This window comes from Eriocheir sinensis, chromosome 11, assembly GCF_024679095.1.
Source record: "Eriocheir sinensis breed Jianghai 21 chromosome 11, ASM2467909v1, whole genome shotgun sequence".
NCBI classification, from domain to species: domain Eukaryota; kingdom Metazoa; phylum Arthropoda; class Malacostraca; order Decapoda; family Varunidae; genus Eriocheir; species Eriocheir sinensis.
The window spans coordinates 7099948-7118197 of record NC_066519.1 but is presented as its reverse complement, the minus strand read 5'-3'; positions in this window follow the sequence as shown (position 1 = coordinate 7118197).

Here is an 18250-nt window from a genome sequence, read left to right as displayed (position 1 = left end):
TAAGTGCTGCGCGCTTCAAACTATGTCCCTTTAACAGTTTAAAGCCCAGTTTGACAGCTATTTCTCCCAGCGTTAAAGGGCTGCCGCTTCAATCTAATATATTTCCTTTATTTTTCATTATTTGAACGAATTTCTTGAAATTATGAAGTCTACCATTCAAACCGTTTTCTTCCTTACCATGTCGTGGAGAGTGTAAAATGATGCACGGCTCAGGGCCTAGAAGAAGAAAAGGCCTACGCTGCTGTTCAGGACCAAAACATTACATTTCCTGCACTTTTCCTTCAAACTACAGTGAAGAGAATATCCACAGCCTATAAGAAGAAGGTGGAGAGTGCAGGTTGTGGCACTGAATTTTGTATGTAAGCACTGGACTGGGGGACACTGACACGGTGTTGGTGGGTGGAGGATCCGGCCGCAGGAGGTACGCGGGCTTGACCCGGTCGATGGTGATGACATCGGATTTGTCGTGGCGGTTAACTGTGATGTGTTTACGCGTCCTCCTGGTGACGGCGAACGGGCCGTCATATGGCTGCTGTAGAGGCTTCTTTGCGGCGTTCAACGGTACGAACACGTGTGTGCAGGTGTCGAGGTCCTGGCTCACGAACGTCTTGGAGGGTGATGTACGTGGCGGCACTGGTTGGAGTCTTTGCATGGCGTCCTTGAGGTTCCTGGCGTAGTCCTAGATGTCGCAGGGAGGGCCAGGAGTGGGCGACAGAACCTCTCCTGTGAGGCGGAGAGTAGTGCCGTACAGGAGCTCTGCAGAGGAGTGGCCAAAGTCTTCCTTGAGGGACGTCCGTATGTCGAGGAGGGCTAGGGGCAGAGTCGTAGTCTAGTCGCTGCAGTCCTGAACTGTTGCTATCAGCGAGGCCTTGAGTTGGCGGTGGAAGCGTTCGACAAGGCCATTGGACTGAGGATGGTAACTGGCAGTCCTGATGCGCTTGATCCCCAGGATGGACATGATCTTGTCCCACAGGCTCGACTCGAACTGGCTTCCACGGTCGGGTGCGAGGCTGAGAGGCGTACCGAAGCGCGACACCCAGGTGTTGACGAAGGCTCTGGCGATGGTGTCCGTTGTTATGTCCTCGACCGGGACAGCATCGGGTCAGCGTGTGAACCTGTCAACGCGGTGGTTGAACGGATAGCGAGACGGCCCCGCGTTCAGGAGGACGCGAGTTCAATCCCCGACCGGTGCAACCAAGCTGGGATTTTTCAACCGCCGCCGAGTGGCTTAAAACTACCCACATGCTGTCCAGAAGACCACCTATCAACCCGGACTTTAGATTATAGGATCAAAGATGAGCTCCGAGAGGGCAGCATGAGCCAATGCAAGATGGCGCCACTATAAACACTCGCCTGCGCCAGAACGGGCTGGGCCGACCATCAGGACCCACCGGAAAGAAGCCTTGGACCGACCATCAGGATCCACCGGGAAGAAGCCTATCGGCGCAATAGGCCGCAACGTAAAAAAAAAAAAAAAAAAAAAAAAAAAAACGCAAGTGAGGAGGTACTTGTAGCCGTTGGAGTGTGGAAGTGGGCCAACGAGGTCGACGTGGACGTGTTCGAGCCTGGAGGATCGGGGCGTGAACGCTGCTGGAGGCCAGACGGTGTGGCGCGTCACCTTGGAAGCCTGGCACTGGACGCAAGTGCGGCGGGTCCATTCTCCGACGTCCTTGTTGATCCCCATCCATATGAAGCGCGAGGACATCATCCGTTGTGACGCTCGGATCCCGCGGTGAGAGAGGTCGTGCAGCTGGCGGAAGAGTGGGTACCGGTGGTTCTGCGGCAGGTAAGGCCGGATGGTGGCGGTAGATGCGTCAGCGTACAGGTGCACGTTGGTCCCGGGGAACTCGACTCGCCTCATCGACAATGCGGGGTTATCCTTCAACTGCTGCAGGTCGACGTCGTCGACTTGGTCTGCAGCAATGGCGACATAATTGATGAGGGAGGAGGATGTTGCAGAGATGTTACGGGAGAGAGCGTCGGCGGGGATGTTGTCTTCGCCTCTGACGTACCGGATGTCTGTCGTGAACTGAGAGATGAAGTCGATGTGGCGCAGCTGCCTGGGAGTGTAGGTAGACTAATGGTTGATGAAGGTTGTGGCAAGAGGCTTGTGATCGGTGTAAATGTGAAATTCCCGGCCTTCGACGAAGCATCTGAAGCGCTTGACAGCCTTGTAGATGGCGAGAAGTTCTCTGTCGAAGGCGCTGTACTTCTCGCTGTTGTTGAGTTTCTGGGAGAAGAATGCGATGCGTCTCCATGCTCCATTTACGTGCTGCTGCAAGACTCCACCAACGCCGGTGTCTGAGGCATCCGTGGAACTGTTGAATGGCGTCACATCGGGAAGAGATGAGTGTGATGCCTGAAGGAGAGACGGTGTGGCCGAGGAAGTCGACGGAGGTAGCACCGAACTCTGACTTGTCGACGCTGATCTGGATACCGTAGTCCTGGAGACGGGTGAAAACTTGCTCGAGATGTTGGCGGTGTGTGTCAGCGTCAGGACTGGCGATGAGGACGTCGTCGATGTAGGCGAAGCAGAATGTCAGTCCTCACAGTACTTCGTCCATGAACCTCTGGAAGGTTTGGGCAGAGTTCTTGAGTCCAAAGGGCATCCGTACGTACTCGTACAAGCCGAAAGGTGTAATTAAGGCTGTCTTCGGGATATCCGCTGAGTTGATGGAAGGCTTTGATGAGGTCGATCCTGGAGAAGATAGTGGAGACAGCAAGCTGTGAGAAGAACTCCTGAATATTTGATACCGGATAACGATCCATGACGGTGCGCGAGTTGAGGGCTCGGTAGTCACCGCATGGTGGTATGTCACCGTTCTTCTTTGGAACGACGTGGAGGGCAGACGACCAGTTGCTTGAGCTGGGGCGGATAACACCTTGGCGCATCAGAGACTCGAGCTCGGCCTTGGCTTGTTGGTAGCGTTGTGGAGCTAAGCGGCGAGCCTTGGCGTATGTTGGCGGTCCTGTCGCCTCGATGTGGTGCGTGACGTGGTGCTTCACAGGCTTGTTGGCTGTGTGTGGCTGCGTCAGCGTCGGGAAGGATTTCAGGAGAGACGCGAACCGGTTGTCTGCACTGATGGTGGATATGTGGGTGCTTTCTCCTGCCGCTGGCCTGGTTCTTGTGGAGACGGATGTCAGCGGGTCCAGGAGCTTGCGACTCTTGAGGTCGATCAGGAGATTGTGATGTGTCAGGAAGTCGACGCCTAGGATTGGTTGCGAAACTGTTGCCACGTAGAATGTCCACTCGAACGATCGGTGAAGGTTGAGGTTCAGCTGGAGCGTCTGGTTCTTAAAGACAGGGATCCCCGTGCCGATAGCCGCGTAGAGACGAGCGATGGTTTTCAAGGACCTCTGGCTTGGTGTGGCGGGGATTACGCAGACTGCGGCTCCAGTGTCGATGCGGAAGTTGGTGTGGGAGAGTGGATCGAAGATGTCGAACAGCTTCGAGGTGTGTTGGCGGACGCTGTGCGCCGTCAGGGCATATCCTGGAGGTTGCAGGGAGACGTGCCCTTCCTGGCATCCTTGCCGAACCTCCTGTGGTAGTAGCAGTCGCCAGGGCTGTGTGTGGGGCTACTACCGGAGGTGGAGCGATGGCGGTGGTGGCGGGGTGAGGAGTGGCTGTGCGGTGACGAGGAGTGGCTGTGGGGTGACGAGGAGTGGCGTCGTTGGCTCCTTATGTCCTCCTAGAGCGTGCTGACCTCCGTTTGTAGCTTGGAGATGAGAGCCTTGAGCTGGTGGGTCAGACTGTCGCTGGGGGCAGGGAGGCTGGCCACACCTAGTGTCGATGCCGCAGGAATAGGAAGGCGCCGGCGGGGGAAGCCGGGGGTCAGAGCGGCAGGAGGCTGATGTGCTGGTCTAGCGATGGAGGGAGGTGGCCGTGGGCGCGGGGCGGCGGCCAGACAGGCTGAGGCCCGAGGAGGAGTCACTCGTGGAATCGGGTGACTGAGCCAGACGGGGCGACGTACCGCGGCGAAGGTGAGACAGTAAAGGGCCGGCGTTGGAATGGCTGGCTGGGGCTGGGCTTGGAGTGGCGAGGTACCACGGCGAGTAAGTCGACACCTACGAGTGGGCCGGGCTGATTGTTGAATCCTATAGGTGGGCCGATTCGAGGTGGAGCGGAGCAATGCAGGAGCCTGCCGGCGGCGGGGGAGCCTCGGGTCACGTGGGAAGGTCACGAGGCTGGGCGCGGCGAGGTGCTGGATCCTGCCGGCGTTGAGGTAGCTACGGGTCACGTGGGGAGGGCCAGAGGCGGAGCGCGGCCTGCTGCGGGCCGGCGGATCCTCCAGGGGTGGTAGCTGGGCTGTGACGTGGGACACAGACCATAGCCGGCAACGACGGCGGCGCGGGCGGCGGCGTCGGCAGGGTTTGAAAGAACCGAGGTGTACCTCGTTACTCAGCTCCGGAGGTCACCAATTTGTAGCGGTGGCCAAGACCGTTACTTGAAAGCCAAGCATTGCTGCTTGTATGCTTTCGGGCTGCCAAACGAAGCTGGAAGCTTCGACGTGTTGAGTCCGTTAAGGCCGCCTCTTTGGGATAAAGGAAAGTCTTTGATCCAGTTGGTGACTCCATTGGTAAGGAAATCCGTTTAAAGGTTTATTGCACAAAAAATACACAAATACATATACAATAAAAAAATAAAAATAAAAATATATATATATATATATATATATATATATATATATATATATATATATATATATATATATATATATATATATACATTTGTTGTAAAAAATGTACAAAGCGGGCATCAGCCCGCCGGTGTAAGCGTGGTCAGGTGCGCCTCATGTGGGTGTGGTGGCGGTGACGCATCTGTGTCCCTCGTCACTATGGGTGCGAGGGAGGGGTGACGGGTCATCGGGGTGGAGGTGCCGCCCTGAGCACCTCGAGCTGCAGGTCTGGTGGCGAGCGCTGGACCAGGAGGGCAGCCTTGACCTCCCGGCTGCTCAGCAGGTTGCCAGGTGCAGGCTGGGTAGCGGGCTCTGGAACTGACCTGAGCCGCGCGGTGGCCGGGCACGACAGCAGGTAGTGCACAAGCGGGCGGCGGCTGTGCCTGCCGCAGTGGGTACACTCCTGCCCCTGGAAATTGTCCTGGAGCTGCTCCCTGGTGCTGTAGCCCAGCCTGACACGCTGCAGCAGAACCCCGTCTGCCCTGGGCTGTTGCTGGGCGTCATCCACGGGGTGGTAGCCGGTGGCTATGGAGTACCACGCCGCCTGCTTCTTCCAGCCCTCTATCTCCCGGTGGCTCTGATGCGCCTGCCAGGATGCAGCGTGCCTCACCCCAGCCTTAGCCTGCTGCAGGCTGAGCGGCACTCGTCTGGTGATGGTGGGGCCCGCAGCGGCCCTCTTGGCGGCCTCGTCCGCAGCCTCGTTGCCGCATACCCCCACGTGGCTGGGGATCCAGTAGCGCCTGACGCACTTCCCCTGAGCGGCGATGCTCTGCAGGCTGCCAAGCACGGAAGTGACAAGGCCCACGTTGTCGGTGAAGCGCGGACGCTGCAGGGCTTCCAGCCCCGCCCGGGAGTCTGTGTGTATGACGACGGTCAGCTCCGGGCGGGCCTGGGCGTGCTCCAGGGTGAGGAGGAGGGCGACCACCTCCGTCTGGAGAGTAGAGCAGTGGTTTGCCGTACTACGCAAGAGCCTCGTTTCTCCGGTGATGGCAGCAGCGCCCGTTCTGCCGCTCACTGGGTCTACCGAGACGTCCGTGTAGTAAACGGCGCTGCCGCAGCTCCTGGGTGGTGAAGAGGGCCTTGCTGGCTGGCATCGGAGTGGCGGTGAAGGGAGCGATAGACAGTTCCCACGGGGGCGGGGGGTGGAAGGAGGGAGCGGGGAAATCGGCTTCCCGCCACCAGCCAAGTGTGCGGGTGATTCCGCGGGCGGCTGAGGTGGTGTATACAATGTTAGTGATTTGGTGTAATTATGTACATCGGTGAGTTTGTTATAATATAGGTGATGATCTGGTATATGTGTATGATGTAGTGACCCACGACCCGATGAAATATGGAGGAAGAGATAGACGTGTGTGTAATAGAAGGCGAAAGAGAAAGAGAATGTGGTGAGTTAAAGGGCAGACTGAAGAAATGAAGGTGAAGAAAACGGGAAGATTTACAGGGTCACTACAATATATATATATATATATATATATATATATATATATATATATATATATATATATATATATATATATATATATATATATATATATATATATATATATATATATATATATATACTTGAGAGGTGTCCTGATAATTCCTCGAACCTCCTTATCAATTTCTGCAACATACGTGGTCTTCGTTCTCATTTTCATTCTGTGGAACACCATCTCTCCTCCTCTAAATCTCATCTTCCCTTCCTCACCGAAACACAGGTTTCTGAGGCTACTGACAGCAACCTCTACTCTGTTCCCTCCTTCTATCTCTATCCTAAGTTTCAATCCAAAGCTGGATGTTGCGCCTACGTGCGCAACGACATCACTTGCTCTCGTGCCCACGACCTTGACTCTTCTGAATTTCCCACCATCTGGCTAAGACTTCATTGTCATTCTATTACTAAATACATCTGTGGTGTTCATCTCTCACCTAACTCTACTAACTATGTAAAATTATTTGACTATTTGAATTCTAAAGTGGAGCACATCTTGACTCACTCTACCTTCGCTGAAATCTCCATCTTGGGAGATGTCAATGTTCACCACCAGCTTTGGCTTTCATCCTCTTTCACTGACCAGCCTGGTGAACAAGCCTACAATTTTACTCTCCTCAACGACCTAGAGCAGTTGGCTCAGCACCCTACACGTATTCCCGACCGTCTTGGAGGCAGGCCCAACATTCTAGACCTCTTCCTTACCTCTAATCCTTCTGCTTACTCTGTCAAACTGTTGTCTCCGTTGGGCTCCTCCGATCATAACCTTATTTCTGTTTCCTGTCCTATCGCTCCTGTACATCCTCTGGACCCCCGAAGAGGCGATGCTCCTGGCATTTTGCTTCAGCTCGGCGGGACGACCTGAGGATGTACTTTTCCGATTTCCCGTCGAATGATTACTGCTTCCAGGAGTGAGACCCCTCTGTGTGTGCCCAGCGCATCTCAGAGGTGATTGTCTCTGGAATGGAGGCATACATTCCACGTTCTTTCTCTACTCCTCATGCTAAAAGGCCTTGGTTTAATCATGCTTGTTCTCGTGCTATTGAAGATAGAGAGGCAGCTCACAAAAGGTTCCAGAGCCTCCGAACTCCTATGCTAACTATGACCTTTACATTTCAGCCCGGAATCGTGCCAAATCTATTCTCCGACTTACCAAAACTTCTTTTATCAATAGAAAATGTCAACACCTTGCTCCTTGCTTCTTCTAATTCTTCCCGTGACTTCTGCAATCGAGCCAAAAATATCTCCTCCAATTTCACTTCTTCCTCTTTCCCTCCTCTCCTTAACCCTGACGACCGTCTCATCTCTCTCTAAGGCTGAACTCTTCGCTCAAACTTTCTGTAAGAACTCCACCCTGGACGATTCTGGGCATCTTCCTCTTACTCATCCCCCCTTTGACTCCTTTATGCCTGTTATTAAGATTCTTCCAAATGATGTGTTCTATGCCCTCTCTGGCCTCAAGTCTCAGAAGGCTTATGGACCTGATGGAGGGCCTCCTATTGTGCTTAAAAACTGTGCTTCCGTGTTGACTAACTGCCTAGTCAAACTCTTTCGTCTCTGCCTATCATATATTGTATTATTATATATATATATATATATATATATATATATATATATATATATATATATATATATATATATATATATATATATATATATATATATATATATATATATATATATATATATATATGTATATATATATAGTGGTTCATACATCCCACGCATAGCTCAGCTTTGGCAGTAATAACGAATCTGATTTGAAATAGAGCGCGTTCCTGCCTTCTAGTTTTTCCGCGTGATCTGTGACTACTTCCCGCTCTCTCAATCAAAATGGCGGGGACACCAGCGGTTTTTTTCCGCATGCCACTCCCTGAATAATGAAATCATGACATTTCGCCCCCCCTTTAAGAAAACTTTTGTCTTCAGAGAAAAGTTTTTAAACTGTGAAAACGCTGCCAACACTGGTAACATGCCCTACAACTGCACCTACAGATTTAGCATGTTCCTGACAATACTTTCTCACACTTTTCACACACCCTCTCATACTGTGGTGTCTGCTCAGGTAATTGACGGTTCGCCTGTGAGTGAAAAACCTTAACATTTACGTTATTACTCAAACTAGAGGGAAAACTCCATAGTGAGGCGCCAGTACCTTTTAGAGCGGGCTTGGCGAACTTCGCCACATTTATTCACAATATGTAAGTGGTGTTATGTATGTATACATAATGTAGGTGGGACAGATGTGGAGTAGCGGTAGGTAGTTGTAAAAATGGTGTAACTTATTGTATAAATTCCTGGCTAACTCCCTAATGTTTTCTTACATTATCACACCATGCACTATACCATGCGACTTAAATTTTAAGCATGCCGCAAAACTCTCCCACATCATATTCACATCTACATTCACACCCGACCTCTGCTGAGAAAAGGACGTGATCTCGCCCCGCTGCGCTCCACAGCCTCGCTTGCCCGCGCTTCACACCTTGTCAGCCCTGTGTTTTCGTCGTGCTCTTGGGATTTCGTTTGCTTTCACGTGCGTTTGTGTGTTCTCGTTTGTGGACTTTGTGTGTTGCCTGTGATTTTCCGACACGTGTTTGGTGTGTTCGCTTGTGGTTTCTGCGAGTGTGTCTGCCTGTGGTTGCCTCTGTGATTTGTGTTTCCGGTGTTTTTGCGTGTGATCTGGCTGTTTCCGGGTGTTCTGCGTGGGTTTCAGAGTGATTCAAGTGTGATGTGTTTCCGGTGTTTTTGCGTGTGATTTGGCTGCTTCTGAGTGTTTTGCGTGGGTTTCAGAGTGTTTTGAGTGTGCTGTTTTGTTTCCGGTGTTTTTGCGTGTGATTTGGTTGTTTCAGAGTGCTCTGCGTGGGTTTCAGAGTGTTTCGAGTGTGTTGTGTTTCCAGTGCTTTTGCGTGTGATTTGGTTGTTTCAGAGTGCTCTGCGTGGGTTTCAGAGTGTTTTGAGTGTGCTGTTGTGTTTCCGGTGTTTTTGCGAGTGACTTGAGGGTATTTAGTCGTGCTTGTGCTTGGGTTTCTGAGTGTTTCGTGTGTTCCGAGTGTGTTGTTGTGTTCCCGAGTGTTTCACGCGTGATTTGGGTGTGTCGACAACTCACCCTTTGAATTCCCTGAGGATTCAATCTGCTCCTCCTCACTACACCCTCTTTAAATCCCCTAGAGGATTAACACTTCCTACACCCCTTTCCCTCACCTCACCTAAGCCCCCCCCACCCACCCTCGCTCACCTCACATCCCTTTTGCTCCTCCTCATCCCCTAGAGGATTAGCCCTTTCTACTCCTCCCTCACCTCCACATATTTCTAAGCCCTCCCCCCCTCACTCACCTTACCTCGCCTCTTTCTTAACCCTTCTTGTTCTCACACACCTCACTCACCTCACATCCCTTCCTACTCCTCCTCTCTCCCACTTACCTCCTTTCCCAAACTCCCTCTCACTCACCTCACCTATTTCCTAACCCTCCTTGATCTCACACACCTCACTCACCGCCTCTCTTCCCCCCCTCTTTACTCACCTCACATCCCTTCGTACTCCTCCTCTCTCTCACTTTTCCTCCATTACTAAACTACCTCTCACACACCTCACCCCCTTTCCTAATCCCCTTCACTCTGTGTTTTTATCTATTTCATTTCAGCTAAGATGGCGCCTAAGAAGTGCAATACTTGTAACGGTAGCTTCTCAGCTCACTTTTTTACAGGGCGTTCTGCTGTCTGTCGACTGTGTCTCTCCAGGCAGCATCTCGAGACAAGACTGCAGGAGCAGGAAGAGAAGATGGAAGAAGGCCAGAATAAAATAATAGAGCTTTCTCTCACCAGGCAGCATCTCGAGACAAGACTGCAGGAGCAAGAAGAGAAGATGGAAGCAGGTCAGAATAAAATAATAGAGCTTTCTCGCACTGTTGCCTCCTTGCAGGAATTCATCCAGGCTAACGTTGCTGTGGTGCCAAACCCTTCTCCAACCGCCCCTTTGCCCTCAGCGGTACCGTCGACACCAGCGGACGGGAGGATGCTAGTGGCACCGCCCATGATGGCTTCACCGTCGTGAATGGAGGAGCCAAACCAGCCAGACAAGCGCTTTATCCTGTTCATTGCTTCAACAGGTTTGCCATTCTGGAGGAGGAGGACGAGCAGGAGAGCACCTTCCTTATGGGTGACTCCATGATTCGCCAGCAGGTCGTTGAGTTCTGCGGCAGAGTTCCTCGTCGAAGACGGAATTATTGCTATCCTGGTGCTGAGATCGACGATATAACTGCTGCTCTTGAGGAGATCTCCCCCCAGGCTACTAATGATTCACTGTTTGTTATTCACACAGGTACGAACGACGTCACCACGACCCGGTCTGAGGAACTCCTGGAGAAGTACCGTAGGCTCATCCAGCAGTATAAGTCTTAATCCCCTAACATTTTGATTTCAGGAGTTATATCACGGACTTGGGCGGAGAGCGACTTTTTCAGTAAGGCCTTCAGCATAAACAACCGCTTACAGACTCTTTGTAGGGAGCTTGACGTGGAGTTCCTCAACGCATGGGACAATTTCTATGGACAAAGTGAGCTCTTCCACAGGGACGGATTGCACCTGTCTCCCATCGGGGCAGCCAGATTCGGAAGGCTCCTCAACGACGCAGTACGTGTCATCCGAGCAAAAAACGAGTCACAGCCACGTCCCTCCACCCCGCCCGTGTAAATAGACGCCGTGCATCGCAACAAACCCGTAACCGTGATCCCGCAAGTACCACCACCTCTATTACCAAGCCTCCAGATAACTTAAAAATCCTTAGTTTCAATGTGCGTAGCCTAAGAAACAAATTTGATGAACTGAGATGTCTTGCTCTAACATAAAATTTTGACATAATTGCTATAACCGAAACATTTATCGACACCACAAATATTGATTTAAGTTCCGAATATAACATAGATGGCTACAGACTCTTCAACAAAGATCGTGTAAACCGTAGAGGCGGTGGCGTCGCCCTTTATGTCAAAAGCTATTTGCAACCCACTGACAAAACACCGGGAAACAGTAACGTTGAACATTTGTGCGTGCGAGTAAACACTGCAAAAGTCAATTTAAATATATCTGTCACCTGCAGACCTCCCGGGCAATCACTCGATGACGACCTTGAAATGTACAGCGTCTTAAGGCAGTCACTTAATAACAACGACTCACTGATATTAGGAGACTTAACCTCCCCCATATCGACTGGGCGACACTGTCAGGTACAGAAGGCGAGTCACATAGAATGATCGAATTTCTAGAAGAAAATTATCTAAGCCAAATGGTTTCTGAGCCAACTCGACAAAATAATATACTCGACCTTGTTCTAACGACCCAAGATAACCTAGTCAGTAGTGTCACGGTAGGAGAACACCTCGGTTCTTGCGATCATAAATTAGTGCGCGTCGACATTAGAGCTCAATCATCAGTGACTGAAAATAAAGTAAAGGTGCCCAATTTCAAAAGAGCTAACTTCGTAGAAATCCGACAAAAACTAACAGAAATACAACTATCAGATGACGGCAACGTAGATGAAGCCTGGCTATGCCTTAAAAATCACTTACTCAGCAGAACACATTCGTCCCCTTGTCCGAGAAGCGAATTAACACTAATAAAAGCCCACCGTGGTTTAATAGCGAAATTAAACAATCAGTCAATGAGAGAAAATTGTTTTACAGGTTAAAGAAAGAACAAAGCACGCCCGAAAATATTAGACTTTATAATGATGCCAGGCGACGAGTAAAAAGACTAGTAGGTCAGGCAAAGCGTAGATATGAAGAAAATATTGCAGCCAACTGTAGCAATAATCCGAAATCTTTCTTCAGTTACATAAACAACAGAAAGGCGATCAAAAGTGGTATTGGACCTTTAACAAACAGCGACGGTGCACTAGTGACTGATAGCCAACACACTGCAAACCTCTTAAACAATTACTTTTCCTCGGTGTTTAATACTACCAGTTTTCCTCTCGCTACCACTAACACCAGTACTATTGTATATCTCGAGCATTCATTGCCTAATTTTGAAATAACAACCGATGAAGTCCTTAAAGCTCTCCATTCACTTAAAACAAATAAAAGTCCCGGACCCGACAAAGTATATCCTATACTGCTTAAAGAAACAAAGAGCGAAATACTCTCCTCCCTCACTACCGTATTCAATATGTCCTTGCGACAAGGCATCGTCCCTTCGGATTGGAAAAAGGCTAACGTGACACCGATTTTTAAGAAAGGAGACAAAAAAAAAATACCAGGTAACTACCGAACCATTAGTCTAACGTCAATTGTAGGTAAGCTACTCGAGAGCATAATTAGAGACAAAATTGTTAGTTACCTCGAAAGCCACTCATTAATTGGGGATTCACAACATGGCTTCTGTAACAAAAGATCCTGCCTGTCAAACCTACTGACCTTTTATAACGATCTCTTCTCAATTTATGACGTAACCAAATCAGTGGACGTAGTCTATCTTGATTTCCAGAAAGCGTTTGATAAAGTCCCACATCATAAATTAATTTATAAATTAAAGCAAATAGGCACTGACGGTCAGGTAAACCAATGGATCGCGAATTGGTTGAGCAACAGACAACAAAGAGTTGTGATTGACGGATTTAACTCAGAGTGGGCGCCGGTCACTAGTGGCGTCCCTCAGGGCTCGGTTCTTGGCCCAGTGCTCTTCAGTATTTACATCAACGACGTGGATGTTGGACTCAATAATCGCATTAGTAAATTTGCAGACGACACAAAGATTGGTAACTCGGTTCTCACTGACGAAGAAAGGCAAAGCCTCCAAGAGGATTTGCACAAAATTTCAGCTTGGTCGGATAAATGGGAGATGCCCTTTAACGTAGACAAGTGCCAGGTCCTTCAAGTTGGAACAAAAAATAGGAAGTTCGATTACGAAATACGCGGCGTTAAACTCACAAGCGTTCGATGCGTTAAGGACCTGGGGATTAAACTCGCGTCAAACCTCAAATTCTCACATCAATGCCTCGATGCAGCAAATAAAGCGAACAGAATGTTGGGCTTCATTAAAATATTTTTTTTATTCAAGAACAAAGATGTAATACTTCCGCTCTACAATAGTTTAGTCAGACCCCACTTGGAATATGCGGTACAGTTTTAGTCTCCCCACCATGCAAAGGACATTGCTAAACTAGAAGGTGTTCAGCGTCGAGCAACAAATATGATCCCTTCCTTGCGCAACAAATCCTACGAAGAAAGGCTTTCCACCCTTAACATGCTCTCTCTTGAGAAACGTCGCCCCCGAGGAAAACTGATCGAATGTTTTAAAATACTTAATGGTTTCACGAATGTAGACAGAACAAAATTGTTTATGATCGATGACACTTTGCGAACGAGGACCAATGGCACAAAACTCAAATGTAGACAATTAATTCAGACTGCACCATTTTTTTCTTCACCAACGTTGTAGTGCGAGAATGGAATAAGCTCCCACCATCAGTGGTCCAGTGTAACACGATTGACTCCTTTAAAAACAAGCTCGGCCGTCACTTCCTTGAACTTAATATTAACTAGAGTAGAAAAGCAACGTTTTGGAGCCATCTGATTAATGTAAAATCACTTAAGTTTAAGGACAGACCACCTAGTCTGAACCATGGGGTCTGTGTGGTCTGATTTTCTATGTAAGTCTATGTAAATCTACGGTCTGAGGCTGTGAATAGTGAGCTTGGCTGATCGCACCATGGGGGGTGGCGACGCCTGAACCCATCTAATCTGTCCACTTTGATCATCTTAATCTGCTACCAGACACGACAAGAAGTCCGCCCCAACGTTGGCTTGTCCCTTTATGTACTTAACAGTGAACTGACACTGCTGGAGATACAACGCCCAGCGCATCAGACGTGCATTTGCGTTCTTAGAAGTTTTCAAACTGGCTAGAGGCATATGATAAGTTTCGAGAACGAATTGGTCGCCATATAGGTAAAAGTAATATTTCTTGATTCCCTCTACTACTGCAAGGGGAGCTCCTTTTCTACCGTAGAGTAGTTTTTCTCAGCTGGACGCAACTTCCTGCTGTAATAACTTACAGGAAACACCTGATTATTACTCTCTTGCATCAACACGGCATTGTACCCTAACACTTCCGCTTCCATTTTCCACTGTGATACAGACATCTTGCGAGATGATACTTCGAGCCTAACAGCCAATACTTTCCTATGGAGTGTGAGGTCAGTTTACTGATCGGGCGCCATTTTATGTATGGTTCTTGAAAGGTCTGGACTTCCGAAAGTCCCGTAAATTCTCAGCAATAAAAAATATAAAATAACATATCTGAAAATTGAGTTTCAGACTCACAGCCCCTCTAGTCCTTATTATTATTTAAATATCTGACCAGTCACATCTCTCATAGGGTAAGCAAAAGCCAGATAACCTGCTATTAAGTTTATTGAAAGCAACAAATAAACTCGCTGGAAATTAAGAATAATTAATTAATACCAAGCACACAGCAACCTAGCTATCTATCTTAAAATATCCAAGCAATTGGTGATGAGAATGGCGGCGTGGGAGGCTGGTGAGGGACGTCTGCTCGCGGCGAAGTCTGGGAGGGAGATGGGAGGAAGATGGCGGCGGGGCCCACAATGCTCCGCTCCCCGGCCGCGGTCAAGATGCCAGCTCTCGCCATACTGACATCTCGTTTTCTGTGTAACACTTACGCTAAAACGCCCTAACGGCTATGGATTTATTATTTATTAATAACCTAACATCATGCACGGTAAATAGTGGTTCATGCATCCCACACATATCTCAGCTTTAAAATAGCGCGCGTTCCCGCCTTCTAGTTTTTGCGCGTGATCTGTGACTACTTCCCGCGCTCTCAATCAATATGGCGGGGACACCCGCTGTTTTTTTCCACGGGCCACTCCCTGAATAGAGAAATCATGACAAAAAAAAAAAAAAAAAATATATATATATATATATATATATATATATATATATATATATATATATATATATATATATATATATATTGTCAAAGAAGTCAGGTCATGGGTATAAAAAAGGAAATACTAAGGGAAAAACAGCACGCTATCTTGAAAGAGTTCAAGTCGTAGGCAGGAGGAAATACACATGAAGGAAGATTGTTCCAGAGTTTACCAGCATGAGGGATGAAAATGTCAAGATGCTGGTTAACAAATGCGTAAGAGATTTGTACAGAAAAGGGATGAGCTTGAGTAAAAAGTCGTGTGTGGCGAAGCCGCGGGAGGGGGAAGGCATGCAGTTAGCAAATTCAGAAGAGCAATCAGCGTGAAAATATCGATAGAAGATAGAGAGGCAACATGGTGTCCAAATTTAACCCGGTAGCATCGGGGATCATGTTTCTTAAAGGCCTCTTAAAGTGAGAAAAATGACAAAAAAATCATCACTCACGTATAACATTTCATAATATATATCAACGCATATGTCAGCAGTTTATGTTTCATCTCTTTTCTGGGGGGTTATATCATGGCAAAAATTCGGACCCCGTCGCTGGTACACGGTAAAGTCACAAATTTGGCCCATCGTTGTTACCGGGTTAAGAGGGAGAAGACTATCAGTAAGCGGAGGAGAGCTGTTGAGACAAAGAGCCTTAGACTCAACTCTGTCCAAGAGAACTGAATGAGTGGAGCCCCCCTACACGTGAGATGCATACTCCATACGAGGGCGGACAAGGCCCCTCTATATGGATAGCAACTGCGCGGGGGAGACCTACTGGCGGAGACGGTACAGAACGCCGAACCTCGAAGAGGCTGATATATATATATATATATATATATATATATATATATATATATATATATATATATATATATATATATATATATATATATATATATATATATATATATATATACACATATATATGTGTGTGTGTATATATATATATATATATATATATATATATATATATATATATATATATATATATATATATATATATATATATATATATATATATATATATATATTGAACTATATAAGGCATAACAACAGTAAAGCAGAGTGGAAATCAATGGTAAAAAGTCATTTAGGGGAACTTGCTGATGCCAAAGAGGTTGAAAAGATTTTTGGAGGAGAGGTGTTCTTATATATTCTTAGACACACAAGGAATATAGTATGATGGTAGTAAGTGGCAGATGATAAAGATCGGTAGAATGCAGTGAAGCGATCAGGAGCAGCCTAGGTGGAGCATGAGAAAGATTAGGCAGCGGGGTTGGAGGGGAGGAATTATGGCTGAAGAGTTCAAGAGGGAAGTCAGTAATTGAAGATAGAAAGGAGGAACATTGCGGTCCACACTTGCTTAAAAGAAGACTAGTAAGGTAGTCTGAGAGAGAAAGAGCGGGAGGGGCCAGTGGAGCTCTGATCTCCGATCCAAAGGGCACAATGATTTCACAGAGGAATATCCAGCAGAATAAGGTGCTGGGATTTATTTGGACACAAGATGTGAGCGTAAAAAGAAGCCCAGAGAATTCCTCAAGACCTGGCAGTAGTTGAAGCTTTTAGTTGACTATGTGAGGATTTCAGTTCTGAGTCAAAGGATAGAAGTGGATAGGTCAAATGTTAGAATCAGATGAGAGGGATAGTTGTTTGGAGATTGATGATTCAGGTGGATGAGGTGGAATCAACTTGCCTTGAGGAAGGACACCAGGTTAAAAAGTCTAGGAAAACAGAAGGTGGAATCTGCGGAAATTGATCGAGGTTTCGTGGGAAGTTTAATAACATTCAGAAGGATATTAGGTGAACTAGCAGTGGAACACGAAGTAATGGGTTTAAACTGGATAAATTCAGATTCAACAAGGACATAGGCAAAAATTGGTTTACTAACAGGGTTGTGGATGAGTGGAATAGGCTTAGCAGTCATGTGGTGAGTGCCAATACAATTGTCACATTCAAAAATAGATTAGATAAATTCATGGACAGCGATATTAGGTGGGGTTAGATAAACGGAAGCTTAGGGTTAAAGGAGCTGCCTTGTATAGGCCTACCGGCCTCTTGCAGACTCCAGCGTTCTTATGTTCTTATGTTCTAGCCACCCACCCTCTCTCCTCTCCTCCCACCTTACCGTGTGTCACCGCCAGGGAAGTCATCAGTATTTTTACCAAAATTAGAGTTACTAGTTTTTTCTCATGAGAGTGCAATCTTTTCCGCCATAAAATCTTACAGCGTCAAAAGGAAGTCATAGTGCTACGATGATTGGTCAGGGTTATTCTCAAGCATTTCAGGCTTACACACACTTACATTTGTTAAAAATTTGGTTATGTTATGTTAATATTTCCATGGGTAGTTTTATGAGCCTAGTGGTAGTCTGACAAGACCTCTGCACCATGAACGTGAAAGCGCACTCATTAGAACCCGACTCGTCTCCATTGTGTCCTTTGGAAATAATTGTTGTTAGAGCCTTAGATCCATATCCTCAAACATTTCCAGGCTTACACTCACCCACATTTGTTAAGGCTTTGGTATAGGTTAAGTTTATATTTCCAAGGGTTGTTTAATGAGCCTAGTGATAGTTTGACAAGGCCTCTGCACCATGAACGTGAAAACACACTCATTAGAACCCGACTCATCTCCTTTGTGGCCTTTGAAAAAAAATGTTGTGAGTGTCGAAAGCGCCTGAGAACACGGACCTCAACTAATCAAGGATCTTTATACTGTGTCGGCGCAGAGCAATGTTTGAGAAGCCATGTAACATCAATCTCACTGAACACATTCTTTGCATCATCTCCCTCTCTTCCTCCCCCTGAAGTTACCTGGTCTCTTGTTTTAGTGCTTTCACTCCCAGCTGTCCTCATTTCCATCCGCTATTGTCCATGGATACTTTTTTTTACTGCATGCCAAGGGAGCCGCCAGAATGTGTGTTAGCTATGCCCCTCCAACCTCATTGCCACGTCTCTCCTTTGTAGTCCTTCCTTTTGTGTTAGTCTAATGCTTGGGTATACAGGTTCATATCCATTTGACATATACTTTCCTCCACAAGTTGACTGGCTATAGGTAAACTCCAAAACATGTAGAAACTATGCCCCTCCCACCTCATCACCACGTCTTTCATTTGTATTCCTTCCTATTGTGTTGGTCTAATGTTCGGGAATACAAGG